Below are 15,875 nucleotides of genomic sequence, written 5' to 3' on the forward strand. Positions count from 1 at the left end.
TTAGACAGTGTTTCTTTGCTATTCATAAGGTTTTCCCTGGCCAATTCTTTGAGAAGTGGATGGCCTCTTCCTTCTTCCTAGTCTGTCTCAGTCTGCAAGCTGGGCTGATACCTGTGTACCCTGTATACCCCACTGGGTTTGAAATACCAGTGGCTCAGTCTCAAGACTCACAGCAATACATCACCACAGTAGGACAAACCAGCAGACCAATTTGTCTCCATTACCTGTTGGAAACCTCTGCAACAACCCTTACCTGGATCCCTGGGCTGAATCCTCACTCTGACCCAATCCCCTTGGCCTTTTCTGTCCTTTCCCTGATTTCCTACCTTGCCGCTTGTGGGACATGGCCTCGATTCTCTCTCCTCACCTGGATCCCCGCTGATCCTTGCTCTGTCCTGGTCCTCTTGGCCTTTTCTGTCCTTTCACAGCTTTCCTGCCTTGCCACTATGGGGTGTGGCCTGGGGTCCCTCTCCTCACCTGGATCCCTGTGGCTGACTCCTTGATCTGTCCCAGTCCCCTTTGCCTTTTCTGTCCTTTCCGTGCTATCCCGCCTTGCAGCTGATGGGGTGTGGCCTGGGTTCCCTCTCCTCACCTGGATCCCTGCAGGTGACTCTTTAAACTGCATAGGGACAAGCAATTTTAAATCAATGGAACAGCAAGAAATAAGAATTTGTAAACAAGAAGTATATTTTTATGAAAGCTTCTCTCTTTAATACATGGAATTCTGTTATCTTGATGATTTATATCCAATATAATCTGTAATAAAGATACTTGTAAATAATTAACTTAAATAACCTCGACTACAAATGATGTAATATGATGTTTAAAATCATGAACTCTAGAATCAGCTTGTCTGGATTCATAGCCCAGATTTGCCACTGTTTGTGTAGCCTTGGTAAATTTTCTTAATCTGTGTGAGCCCTTGTTTCTGCTTCAATAAAATGAAAACAGTATATACCCACCTCGAAAGATTTTATGGATTATATCAAGCATTTGTAAAGTTCTTAGCTGTTATATCATAATAAATACTGAATACATAGTGATCATAATTATATGGGTCTGTAAAATGTGGGGGATATCTTGAGTAATAAGGGGTGGGAATCACAATCATGTTAAGTATTCATTGTTGCTGTGAGTTTGGGTTTGTTTCTTTTGAGATTATTCATAAAGCAAAAGGAAAAGAGGTAATGATGATCTAATTAGGAAGGAGAATGAGGAGCAAACAGCCCATGAGGAAGATTAAGGAGTGATTGGAGAAATAGAAGGAAACCCAGAAAACTAGGAAAAAGATATAAAGGAAAAAGAGATTAACAGGATGAAAGGAAATCCAGAAGTCTAGTACCAAAAAAAACCCAAAAAACTCATTGCCGTTGAGTCCAACTCAGAGCGACCCCTCAGTGGGTTTCTGAGGCGGTATCACTACGGAAGTAGATTGCCCAACCTTCCTTCTGAGGAGTGGCTGTAAGTGAAGAAAAATATGTCCAATCATTTTGGTAGTTGTATATTTTATGGGCAACTTGAACATTTTTGTCTATTGTGGGTACAAAGAACATTCGAAGTGCCAATGAGATGTAAAGTTTTTGAGTCACTTGAGCAGGAACAATGAAGGACCAGAGAAGATTTTTTGTTGTTACTATTTTTTTTTTTCAGGTAGGAAAAATGGATACGCTGAATAGCAAAGAGGGAGTACTAGGTGTAAGCTATCGAGAGGATGTAAGGACATCCATAGAGTCCACATTCATTCTTGCGTTGCTTATTGTTATTCTACAAATCCATGTAAGTGTCTCTAGAGCCAAAACTGGAGCTAGTGATACTGTGGCAAATCAGCCATGTAAGATTCTTATGCTCATAGGGTTTCCCCTTTAGAGTTTAGATTTTATTCTAAGTGCAATGAAAAATCATGAAATGATTTTAAGCAAGAAAATGATATAGTTAGTGTTATGGAGTGAATTGAGTCCTCACAAAAGATATATTGGTGTTCTAACCTCCTGAACCTGTGAATATGATTCCTTTTGGAAATAGAGTGTTTGAAGATGTTGTCAATTCAGTTAACATGAAGTCATAATGGAGTAGAGTGGGTCTTAAGCATATATGACTGGTGTCCTTACACACTGAAACCTGTCAGAGCTGGAACTCTATGTCACTTCCTTGTTTTTCCGGGACTTAGGAGTTTTCTGCCTTTGAAAGAGTGTAGCTCACCACTTTTTTCTTTCTTTTTTTTTTTTAATCACTCTCTATTAATGGAAAATATTTGACTTTTCTTTCTCTGACAGGTTTTTGCCTTATACAGGTTCTGGCTCTCACAGATTTTACTGTATAAAGGATAGAGTACATAGAGACAGAAAGAGAAGAAAGTTGCCATGTGACACTGAAACTGGAAGCCAAATGTCTGGAGCAACCAGGAGTGAAGGAGCTCTGGTGGTCTATTGCCTAAGGCATTTAACTGCTAGCTAGAAAGCTGGCGGATCAAACCCACTAGCCACTCCTTGGAAGACAGTTTGGCAATCTACTTCCATAGTGACACCACTTCAGAAACCTAAGGGGGGGGGGTCACCAGGAGCTAGGAGAGAGGAATGGACCAGTTACTTTCTTAGAGCTCTCAGAAGGAATAAAGATGGCAATACCTTGATTTGGACTTCAAGCTTGCAGACTGTAAGACAATAAATTTCTTTTCTTATAGGTCACCCGGTTTATGGTATCTTCTGCTGGCCCTAGGAAACCAGTAGTTTGCTACATAGATTTACTGCAGCAAGGAGTGATTAATACACTATAATGAAACAATCAACTCCCAAAAATGACCCCAGGTGAACTCATGATCTAGTAGGGAGAAACTGAGTTCTTTGCACTAGGTTTTTCCTCTGCCTGTAGTCATCTTATCCCCAATATGTGCAAGGCTGAATGCAGTTAGCAGCTTCAACTTTATGTCCTTAGAGAAATTTTTTCTAACTTCCCACTCTAAAGTAACTACCAAGTTGCTCTCTATAATCTTATCTAAAGTCTTTGTATAGAATTGACCAAATCTTACTTTGTTTTATATAAGATGCTATTTATTTTTGTCTCTCTTTCCTTATTGCAATCTAAGTTCCATGAGACCAGGGACATTGTGTGATTTCACAATCTGGAATAAGTAACAGTACATAGTAGTTACCTGATGAATACGTATTGAGTGAATGAATGCATAACATATGGACAATTCATATTTGCCCTTTAATGTTATGTAAATTTACCCTCACATCGAAATAATTGAACCAACCCCTCCAAACCAAAAACCCACTGTCATTGAGATGATTCTGCCTAATAGAGACCCCCATTGGGTGTCCAAGGCTATAAATCTTTATTGAAATAGATTGCTTCATCTTCCTCCTGTGGAGCAGCTGGTAGGTTTGAACCACTGACCTTCTGGTTAGCAGCCAAATGCCTTACCCACTAAGCCACCAGAGCTCCTTGAACCAATCCTTACTTGCAACAAATTCTTCACTTACTGTATGTGCGTATTTTAAATCATTGGAAAATATCAGTGCGTATTTTAAATCATTGAAAAGGTTTTGAATCTTTTCTTGCACTCAAGTAAGGCTAAATAAAAACCATATGCTCCTGTTCTGACTTACCTACAAATTCAACTTAAAGACACACTTAGGAATGGATCTTGTTTATGACCCAGGGACAGGCTGTATTCTTCTACTTCTTAACGTGGAAGGCAATTTAGTATGATTATGCTCTGAATGAACAGCCTTGGGTTTGAAGCCTCACTTGGCTTCCTACCAGATGGGTGGCCTAAGTAAAATAATTTAAACTCTTTGTACCTTTCATTTTTTCCAGTCATAATAAGGACTCAATAATATATATGACAACTGCTTAGAAAAAGTTTCTGATGCATATTAATTAGTAAATAAATGTTAGCTGTTCTTATTGTAAAGGCCTCATTACATGCCAATATTATTGTTGGATTCCGTTGAGTCTATTTCAAATCATATTGACACCATATGACATAGTTGAACTTCCTAATGGGGTTTTTCTGGCTGAAATCTTTATAGAAACAAATCTTCAGGTCTTTCTCCCATGGAGATGTTGGTGGGTTTGAACCACCACCATTTTGTTAACAGTAAAACCAAACCAAAGCAAACTCACTGCCATTGAGTTGGATTCCACTCATAACAACCCTTCCTTGGGTTTCCGAGGCAGTATCATTATGGAAGTAGATTGCCCCGCCTTCCTTCCGAGGAGTGGCTCATGGGTTTAAACTGCAAGCCTTCTTGTTAGTGGTCAAGTGCCTTAGGCACCATGCTACCAGAGCTTCTAATGTTGTTGTTGTTATGTGCCTTCGAGTCGGCCCCGACTCATAGCGACCCCTCCTTGGGTTTCTGAGGCAGTATCACTACGGAAGTAGGATTGCCCAACCTTCCTTCTAAAGTACTTATTAATTATACCACCAGGGCTTCTCTGATGTTGTTATTACTCACTAAACCTTGAAAGAAAAGTCCAGCATCTAAGAAAAGAAAGTAGGTAAATTGTATCTAGACTGTTCTGTCATGGTTACATAAGACTTGGTACTTGAAGGTGGAAGAATCTTAAAATTGTTTAGCTGAGATCTTAAAAGACCTAGATTGGCATTATTTCCAAACACTTGTCAGCTGCAATGAGGATGGCAGGGTTTTAATATGAAGTAAGTTGCTTAGATTAAGAATTACAGGAATCTAGAGAAGGCTGAAAATACCATGAACTGGAGCAGGCTCTTTCTACACTGGGCACAGCAGGAACAAAGGCATGAATGAGGCAAAACACAGTTTTGTTTATAGTGCTTGAGGATGGAGATTTGGTTAGAGGGAGGGTTCATGATGGAGAGTTGTAGTTGGAAAGGCAGCGATCAGATAGTCAAAAACCTAGGGGGTAGGATCAAGGTATGAGAACATTATCTTGTAAGAAACAATATATTTGTAATCACTTGACCTGCTTGGAAAATATCATTCTGCAACTAGAGTTTCAACACCATCTTTTTTGCTATTGTTGTAGTTATTGCTGAGTGTCTTCGAGTTGATTCTGAAACATAGCAAGTCCATGTGACAGAGTAGAACTTCCTCATAGGGTTTTCTAGCCTGTAATCTTTATGGAAGTTGGTCACCAGATCTTTCTCTATTAAAACCCTTGGGTGGGTTCAGCCTTCCAACCTTTAGCTTGGCATCTGCATCATTACCTGAGAATCTTGCCTCCTATATGTATGTGCCAGGAGACATACATAAATATGTCTAGTGCAGCAGTGTTTGTAATCACAAGCAAAATAAGAAACAACTTTAATATCTATTGGCATGGAAATAAAGATAAATTATGGTATATTCATATAATAGAGAACTGTTCAGTAGTTAAAATTAAAATTAGCTCTAAATGATTTAAATAACATAATGTTGAGTGGAAAAAATAAAGTGCCAAATGATTTCTAGCATATGATGCCATTTGTATAAATATAATTTATACAAAGCAGTACAATATTCTGTTTATGTGTATATATGAATATGTGTTTAATGAAATATAGCATAGATTAGAAAAATATACATCAAAAACTTTTTGATAATAGTTGAATTATAGCATGTTGTTGTTGTTGTTATGTGCCGTCGAGTCAAACCCGACTCATAGAGACCCCTCCTTGGGTTTCCGAGGCAATATCACTATGGAAGTAGGATTGCCCAACCTTCCTTCCAAGGAGTGGCTGGTGGGTTTGAACCGCCAGCCGTCTGGTTAGCAGGCAAGTGTCTTAGCCACTATGCTACCAGAGCTCCCATTATAGCATAGATTAGAAAAATATACATCAAAAACTTCATGATAATAGTTGACTCAGAGGAGACAATGTGAGAACTGGAATTAGGAAAGAGATCAAAGGTGACTTTAATCTTACTTAAGAAGTAAAAAACATAAACATTTATTAATCCAGAGAGGGTTCACATGTAGTTTGTTACATTTTTTCTGTATTTTTAAAAATCCTTTCAAGAACAAAAATTAAAGACAAAAAGATTCATTATAGCATAGGCTAGAATACTGAACCCCACTCTTTTCACTCCCCAAAATCTCTGTTGTTATTCTCAACCTCTCATCAGTCTGCTTCATACTCAGGACTTTGAAAAATTTTACACAAATCACATTTACCTAGTGTGATTCATTCTGTCACTTTTTAAAAACATAAATGCCAATAAGAAAATATCAGGCTGTGATAAAGAGGGGTAAGAGTGATTTGCAATCTAATAGAGCTTTGGCCTCTGAAGGTTTAAACATTCATGGAGGTGCATGATATAGTGATTTGGCCCAGATTTGGTGATGAATGGCTGGTAGGGCAGCCTGGGTAACCAACTGCCCAACTGTTTAATTCAAGGCAGCACCGCTTTTCTCTGCTCTTCATTAACCAGTTGATGACTTTTGTAAAGGAATTCCAAACTTTATTTTTTCACAAATTCGTCTATGTTTAAGCTTAATGCCATTGTCCTGACTGTGCAATGTAATGTAGTTTAGTTTATCGGGCTGGTGGAGTGAGAATATATGTTAATAGCTATGGTCTTAAAAAAAAAGAAAATAAAAAACCTCACTGCTGTCGAGTCAGATCTGACTCATAGCGACCCTCCTTGGGTTTCTGATCATTACAGAAGTAGATTGCTCAAATTTCCTTCCTTCCTTTCTTCATTTAGTCAAAAGCTAGAAGTTTAAGAGAAAAGCAGTAAGTCATAAAAACATAAATTTTGGCCTGAGAAAAATGGAATATGGGGCACCTGGAGACATACGATTAATATGAAAGAAAGGCAGGTGAAAAAGTGGTATCAGATATCTTGGGGTTGAACATCCGTTAGTGTGATAGAGTTAGAACTCAGGGAAAGTACTGGAATATTAGCAAAGTTGAGGCCATAGTTTCACACTGAAATTGCAATCTGAGTAAAGACAACCATTAGTAATTTGTTTTTTCAAGTCACCTTAACTTATTCATCATTCCATTTCTGGTACCTAGTTGGCAATGCATGAGAAACCTGCCATTAATGTTCTGGCTGAGAGGACAGAATGCTCATTCTAGTGTTTGAAATACTGTATAAGATTTCAGTGGCAATTTAGGCCACCACTCCTAAGCCAAATATTGCCTAATTTTAGAAAGATGTCATAGTCACTGGAATGGAGAATGGGGGATGGGGACCCACTAGATCTCCAAACTCTATCACAGCTTCTTCAATAGTCATTATTTTGACGTTAGATTTGTGTGTTTCCCCAGAAGGCTGGAATGAAAATCTGTCTGCTAATGACAACTCATTTAACAGAATGACAGGTGTTTGATGCTCCCAGGAAATGACGAAAGCATTGCCTGATGCACGCCAGAACCTCTTTTAACAGCCTCTGTGCAAAGGGTTTTTGCTATAATGAGTGTTAGAATAAAACATGAGCTATTAATGAAAGAAAACCTCTCACCACCCATTAATGGCCTAAAAAAGCATGAGAGAGGTGAAGAAAACCCTGAGAAATAATATAATGCATTACTCTGATATGCTGGGTGAATTGATTGCTGCAACATTCAGTTTTATGAGTTATCCACTCAGTAGGGTTTGAGGCCATAGATACAGCAACATAAATCCTTATTTACATTCATTTAAGAATTCATAGAACCAGTTGCCATGGGGAATATGGCTCTTTTAGGCTGCCCATCTGTGTGCAATCACATTCTTACACACAATAGCATTTGTATGATTTAGTATTTAGATAACAGTAAGTTTGGGTCTGAATAGCTTTATGTAAACTTTAATAAAAATGCAAAAATGGGTTCTCTGATACAATTTTGGCTACCACATTTGATTGATTTTCTTTGATGGGATTTTGGAGAGACTACTATTTTTTTAACCCATCAAAACAAGACAGGAGATGAAAGGATAGTGATTACTGACATTTCTGCTGCTCAGTTCAGTAAAGTTTTTTGATCTGTAAACAGAATCCCCTTTTGTCCAATGCTTTGAGAGATAACTACGCCAAGGCTTTTTAAAATGTGGAAAGAAAATATTTCATTCAAATTTTATGTTTTGGGGACAGTGATTTGTTCAGAAACCTACACTTTTGATGAAAAATGTTTTCTATTTTATTTTGTTTTTATTTTTGTAATTAGGCCTCAAATTTTTTTTATGCAGCAATGCATGTGAGCATAAACAAATATGAAACCATATACTGAGAGACAGTACATTAAGAAAGTGAAATAAATTCCATAGACCCTCTAATGTCATTTCCTGTCACTCTCTGAATGAAAGGATAATATCATGCATCCTTATGCCAGAGGTTCCTTGGGATAAAAATGTTGAGGGTATGTCTTTGGGCTTCATTACTTCTCATGTTCTGAGTCCTCAAAAACCTGAACAATTTGTTATTGCAGTGTCTTACACTGAATCGCCATTTTTTATTTCAGGACAAAATAATATAAAAAACTATTTAAAAACAGTGATTTGAAATGTTCCTTTACTAAAAATCTGGTACCGGTTGTCATTGAGTTGATTGTGACTCCTGGTGAGTCCGTGTGTGTCAGAGAACTGTGCTCCAGAGAATTTTCAGTAGCTGATTTTTTTTTTTTTAAGTAGGTTGGCAGGCCTTTCTTCTAAGGAGCCTCTGGGTGAGAAAAAGCCAAAAAAAAAACCCAAACCCCAAACTCACTGCTGTGGAATCGGATTGAACTCACAGCGACCCTTCCTTGGGTTCTTGGGTTTCTGAGGCGGTATCTCTACGGAAGTAGATTGCCCAGTTTTCCTTCCCAGGAGTGGCTGGTGGGTTTGAACCACCAATCTTCTCGTCAGCAGTCAAATGCCTTAAGCTAGTGCATTAATCATTTGGCACCATCCAGGCACTCTTACTAACAATCAAGCACTCTTATTTTGTGAACCACCCACCTGTGTCCTGGTAGGAGATCTTTTTTGGACTCTAGAAGGCTAACTCATTTCTTAAAGAAAGATAACTCCTTCTTGTTCTGCTTGCAGGAAATAAGTGATCCGACTTTTCCCTCGAAGTAAAACCCTCTGCTGTTTTCATGAGGCTACTTAGAAGACCATGGGAGCCCTAGTGCATCGCTTCTAAGTCCCAAGTGAGTGGTCATATGAGGAGTATGGAGTACTTAGGTGGTGCAAACAGTTAACGTTGTTGACTGCTAACCAGAAGTTTGGAGGTTCAGGTCCACGCAGAGGAAACTTGGAAGAAAGGCCTGACAACCTACTTTAAAAAATCAGTATCGAAAGACCTATGAAGCACACAGTTTTACTCTGACACACATGGACTCGCAATGAATTGTGGTCTACTTATCAGTAACTTTTTTTTATTTTTAAATGAAGAAAATAAGTATATAAAAATAATTGTGAGAGTTCCCTGTTGCCACAAGGTCTTTTCTTTCTTCTCTTTTTGAAAGAGATTTCCTAGACTTTCTGCTTCTAGTAGATAATTATTCATGCTTAGATGTTCATTTAAATGTCACTTTTTTTTCAGGGAAACTTCAGCAATATCTAATCCAGGTTAAGTTTTTTTTTTTTTTTTTTGGTGTTACACTCTTATAGAACCACGATACTTTTCTTTCCCTACTTGCTTCAGTTTTGGTCTATGAGAGTAGGACTTGTTTCTGTTTTCACTCATTATTTTCTCCGGTACATAATATGGTTCCTGGTACCTAGGTAAATATGTAGTGAAATATTGTTGAGTGGATATATGTTAATAGGCAAAAGATGTGGTAAAAAATAAAGCCAATAACTGTCAGTAATCTTAAATGTATTCACAAAAAAGCAAAACAACTTCGCCTTTAATACCTCAGAACTGGAAGGACTGATTTTGCCTGAAGAGGAAGAAATTTTGATGCTTTAGTGTACATTTGAAACAAAGATGTAAGTAAGGGAGAACACACGGTCGTTTCATACTTGTTTACAAATTTTTTTTTTTTCAACTCAGAATTAGGTTGGTTGCTTCTTCCTACTCATTATACAAGTGCTTAACTAGCTCTTCAATTTACATTGGAAGGGAAAACACTGGCAGGGAGAAGTTTGCATAATGGAAAGTGCTCTGACATTCATCCAGCCGTGCCAAGATTCAATTTTACTTAATTATAGTCAACACCCACATCAAGTGTGCTCAGCAGAGAGGGAGAGGTATCAGATGAGGAAATATGGGACTATGTCTGGGAACATAAAAGGTGACTTAGCTCTCAAAGAAGCTATTACGGAGGTGGTAACAAAAGTGATTCCCACTGCTACCCTTGAATCTCTCTTTTGGAAAGTGTCATTTTCTGATTTATACCTACAACTCCAGTCACACTGAGTTTCTACCTTACTCTGAAGATACCAGGTCTGTCAAACCCCTGTGCCTTTGCACACACTCATTTCTCCCATCCTGCTTTCTCTTCACCTTTTAGCTGAAACAAGGCATGAATTTGGCTCTGGAACAGTTGATGAAGTCAGTCTTTATTAGTGCTACTTGACAAGGGCTTTATGCATCTTATTTTGTAGGTACTTTGCTTTATCCTCCAATTATATCTTCAACATCACTCTCATTGGGTAACTGTTTTGTTTTTCTTTTTTTAAAGTATAGACCTTTTTGAAATCACTTCATATGTTCTCATGTCTATGTCTGTATGTTTCTTCTCCTCTCAAACTCACCATTCTGTCTTTGTTCTTGGAAAAGGTATCAGGGGGTGAAGGATTCTGTATCCCTGGTTTCAACTTTGTTCCTGTATATGGAAGTTTATAGCTTTTCTTGGGAAAGAAGCTTTGATATTTTATTCTCTAACGAAACTATACAGTTTAATAATTTACTGTTTTGTTTTCCATTACTTTATGACTATTATTCTCTCTAATGCCTCCATATGGATAAAAATTATTATGTCTACCAGTTTATCTAGCATTGGTAGCTTCATAGTAAGAGAAAACCAAAACCAAAATAAAACAACTACAACTCTTGTAATAGTGGAAAAGAAACCCGGATTAAAATAGGTGCAATAGAAACACTTTTATTAAGCCTTACACAAGACAAAGACAAAACAAAGACAATCATTTAGAATGAAGGAAACCATCAGTATGGGCACAGTACAGAAAGTTGCACAGAGTCTACTGAGTCATGGCCATGGGCATAATTACATATGATTGAAAACGAAGGGAATCATCACAAAATCATGACTGATCACAGATCCATTCATCCTGCTGCAGGTGGGACTACAGAAGGGGGGGCATGATTGGATATGTACATAACTGAAGATAGAAAAGGGTTACAGTATTGGTTCTGGGCCTTGACTACCCAGCTAGGTGGTGGAGCAGATAGGCTGTGACTCATGACCATGCAGCCTGAGTCTTAGCCACAAGGTGGCTACCAAACAATACAAAGACCCCAACCTCAATTTAAATTAGAAAAGAGCACATTCAGGTAAATTCTCTAGTTCTTTGTTTGAACATAATCTACTTTCAACCACCTTCTTCCTGAAGGCAAACTACCCCTGCCTAAGTTTGTCCTGGAACTTGGATAGGCACAGCCACAATGCTGCTTTAATGGAAAGAACCCAAATGGCACCTAAAACAAATATGAAACCTCAAAAATAGAGTTTGGGCTCCCACTGCAGACCACAGCCTTCCACAATCCAAGTCCTTTAGAATTTAAGCTATAATACACTCTGACTTTTATTTATTTATTTTTTTAGAGCATGTGAACAATAGGTAGAAACTCAAGATTTATTAAGTAGTGATTTGGTGAGGGCTGTCTCTATTGCAGGAGCTCTGGTAGCATAGTGCCTAAGGCACTTGACTGCTAACCAGAAGGCTGGTGGTTCAAACCCACCAGCCACTCCTCAGAAAGAAGGTTTGGCAAGCTACTTCCCTAGTGATACTGCCTTGGCAACCCAAGGAGAGTCATGAGTCGGGGCTGACTTGACGGCACACAACAACAACAACAACAACAACAACTCTATTGCAGGAACTCTGGTGGTGTAGTGCCTATGGCACTTGACTGCTAACCAAAAGGCTAGTGGTTCAAACCTACCAGCCACTCCTTGGAAGGAAGGTTGAGCAATCTATTTCTGTAGTGATACCACCTGGGAAACCCAAGGAGGGGTTTCTGCGAGTCAGGTTAGACTCAACCGCAGTGAGTTTGGTTTTTTTTTTCTCTCTATTGCATTCTGACTGAAAAAATATACTTGTTAATTTTGTCTAACTGTCCTTAAGTTACATGCTGCTATTCACTCATGAACCATAGTCTCCTTCAGTCTGAATGATTTGAGATCTAAAATGTGTTTTCTATATTATTTTTTCAAAATTAATAATTATATAACTTCATCACAATAGTTTAGTAAGTCATGAAAAGAGAATTTATCCATAATTCCACTAATCTAATCTGTTATCAGAAGGCTGGTGGTTCAAACCCACCAGGCACTCCTTGGAAGGAAGGTTGGGAAGTCGGGTCCGACTCAAAGGCACATAACAACAACAACAACAGCAACAACAATATGTTATCAATTTTCTATACCTCCTTCCAGTCTTCACAGTGTTTTGCATGCCTATAATGAGTATATGTGTTATTTTATTCTCTGATATGTTAAAAACAACACTATGTCATAAATATTTTCCCCACATGTGCTGCATAGCTCTTACGCCTCTCTGATATTTTTTAAGAACAGGATCTAAGTAATGAGCTGGAAAAAGTCTAGGGACTCAGAGCCAAAGGCTTTTCTTTTTCTTTGGTACTAGGCCAGCCTCCCATTAACTCTTTCCAGCTTCTAGCTCACTGTGTCACACACTACTGCATGCTATTTGTTGTAAAATCATGAATCTACAGGGAATAATTAAGGCTCATTGCCTTGAGAGTTAAAAAAAAATGGAATTGGCTCTACATGAGAGATTTCCCTAGTGTAATGCAGACTGAGAAAATAGGGTAATGTTTCTACATGTGAAATAAATTCTTAGACAATCTAAACATCTTCATGCTGAGAAGGAAGCATCCAGCCATTTCAGCATTTAGAGATGCAAGAAATTTGATCTTTTTCGTTTTATATTTCTGTCATACTCAGCCATCATCTTGGACCGTCAGCACCTGTCTCATTACCTACACATCTTCTTTGATTGGTGTTTCTGCATTAGAAGCTCTAATTCTCTATTGTTGTTGTTGTTATGTGCCCTTGAGTTGGACCCGACTCATAGCGACCCCTCCTTGGGTTTCCGAGGCAGTATCACTAAAGAAGTAGATTGCTCCATCTTCCTTCCAAGGAGTAGTGGCTGGTGGGTTTGAACCATCAGCCTTCTGGTTAGCAGTCAAATGCCTTAGGCACTAGCCACCAGAGCTCCCAAATTCTCTATTAGTTTAAACAAATTTAAATCAACAATATATAGGTCTGGATTGACTTCTGACTTGGTTTCCTTTATTTAATATAATACCTAGCTATTACTTTACCCTTATATTTGAATCAACTATTTTCTTTGCCCTGTTCAATTCTTTTCCTCTTCTCTGCCCCATATTGCTGCCAAGTAGAATCCTAGGTCTTCTTGGCATGACATGTGGCCAACAAATAAGAGACTGAGGTGGGAGAATAGAAAGGCACTTTTGTTCTTTTGGCCAAGGAAGGGCACAGCCAGGGCTAGCACCTCCAAGCCTACTCCTAGGAAGACTCCTTCAAGCTTCTCTTATATACAGTTTACAAAACAGAAAATCATAGAAAATCACAGGTACACAAAGTTCTGCATTCTATGCTGGCACAATTAGGGTTATATACCTCTCTACACATTGCATGCATGGAAAATGGTGACTGACCTCCATCCAGAGGCAGAGAGGTTAATATTCATGAGGCATTTAATGACCTAAAATTTACCTGTGGTACTAAGATGGCTGCCAAATGGACTCAGTCTGGTTTTGGCTAGCCCAGGGAGGTCAAGGTAAATAGAATAAGGAGAGAGGGGTTGGTTCACTGAGCTGTCCTGCTTTATCTTGTAGGGCCAGTGTGCTATTAGTACCACAGTATTTTGTATTATATTGTGTTTTTTATTTGTGGATTATTTTTAAAGAAACTCTGCTTTGTTATATTAGTCATTATTTTTCATCATCAAAATAAGAATGTGTATCTTTATTTTTTTCTTTTTATTTTTAAAAATTAGTTTCAGATTTTACCTGAGGAATATCAACCTTCACCCATCCATCCATCCATCCATTTATTGAGCATTTTTATGAATGGAATTGTTTCTTCTCAACAGATTTATTGAGTCTTAACCCCAGTAACAGGAGCTTTGGTGGTGTAGTGCCTAAGGCATTTGACTGCTAATCAGAAGGCTGGTGGTTCAAATCCACAAGCCATTCCTCACAAGGAAGGTTGGACAATCTACTTCCATAGTGGTATCACCTTGGAAACCCAAGGAGGGTATGATAGTTGGAGCTGTGTGTCAACTTGGCTGGACTACAATTCTGTGTGGTTTAAGCTGTTGTGATATGGTTATTCCCATGATGGGATCAGATGATTATGTTTTAAGCAGCCAATCTGTTGAAAGGGAGTTTCCCTAGGGGTGTGGCCTGCTTCCAGTATATCTATGGACATCCTGGGAAAAGAGACATTCTTTTGTGGATCAGGATTCTGTTGTGCTGCCTACAACTGTCCGTGAGTGAACAATCCACCATTCGGCCTAGAGATCTTGGATTCGTCATTCATTGGCATCAACAGCCGGTGTACTGCCTGCCAGCCTTGAGCTCCTCAGCCCCTGTGGTTGCAAGAGTGGGGAAAAGCCTCCAGCTTGACGTGAAAAAGCCTGCAGCTTGACGTTGATCCAGAAACTTTGGACTTGCCAGCTTCTATAAGTGTGTGAGCCATTTTCCTAAGATAAATTTCTCTATATATACATATATATAAGCTTTGATGGTTTTGTTTCTCTAGAGAACCCAGTCTAACACAGAGGGGTGGCTATGAGTCAGATCCAACTCCACGGCAGAGTTTGGTTTTGTTTTTTGGTAACTGCAGAGCAAGGAGCTCTGGTGATGCAGTGACTAAGGCATTTGACTGCTTACCAGAAGTTTGGTGGTTCTAAAGCCACCAGCTGCTCCATGGAAGGAAGATTTACTGCCTTAGAAACTGGGGGTGGGAGGAGGGTACTATGAGTTGGAATTGACTTGATGGCATGAGTTTTTTCTTTTCTTTTATTTTTTAACCCCTATAGTAAAGTTCTGGGGACGTAGTGCCTAAATCATTTCACTGTTAACCAGAAGGTTGGAGGTTCAAGCTGACCAGCTGCTCTGTGGAAGGAAGACTGGGCAATTTACTCCCATAAAGATTTACTACCTTGGAAACCCAAAGGGGGTCACTATGAATTGGAATCAACTTGATGGTAATGAGGTTTTTTTTTTTTTTTTTTGGTTTTATATCTGTGAAGATGACCTTGTTTGGGGAAACACTCTTTCTTTGAAGATATCAGTTAAGCCTCACTCTTAATTCCTTCTGAATGTGTTTTATTAAAAGGTAGAACAGTTATGGAGATAGGGTTATACACAGTAAGAGAAGATAGACACCATGTTGAGGTGAATCTACAAAACAAGGAACACCAAGAAACCTCTTGGGCTGCCAGAGCTGGAGCAGACAAGGAAAGATCTTCCCCTAGAACCTTTGGAGAGACCATGGTCCTATTGATACCCTGAATTTGGACTTGTTCTTTTTCATCTTCTTACACTTCTAATCTTCCTGTAAAATGCCTTTGATGTTTCTGTTCTTTAGGATTATGCTCTAAATAGTGCTCAAATACAAATTTGATCAATTCTAAAAGGATATTTTGTTCTAAAAATGATTGATTAATTGCCTAGCTCTTGGCTGCCAGTTTATCTCATTTTAAATTTTACAATACTGGATTGAGGCCAAGTAAATATTGTTGTTGTTGTTGTTGTTGTTATGTGCC

The sequence above is a fragment of the Orycteropus afer genome, unplaced genomic scaffold (genome assembly GCF_000298275.1).
Source record: "Orycteropus afer afer isolate SDZICR_OR568_19922 unplaced genomic scaffold, OryAfe1.0 scaffold00210, whole genome shotgun sequence".
NCBI classification, from domain to species: domain Eukaryota; kingdom Metazoa; phylum Chordata; class Mammalia; order Tubulidentata; family Orycteropodidae; genus Orycteropus; species Orycteropus afer.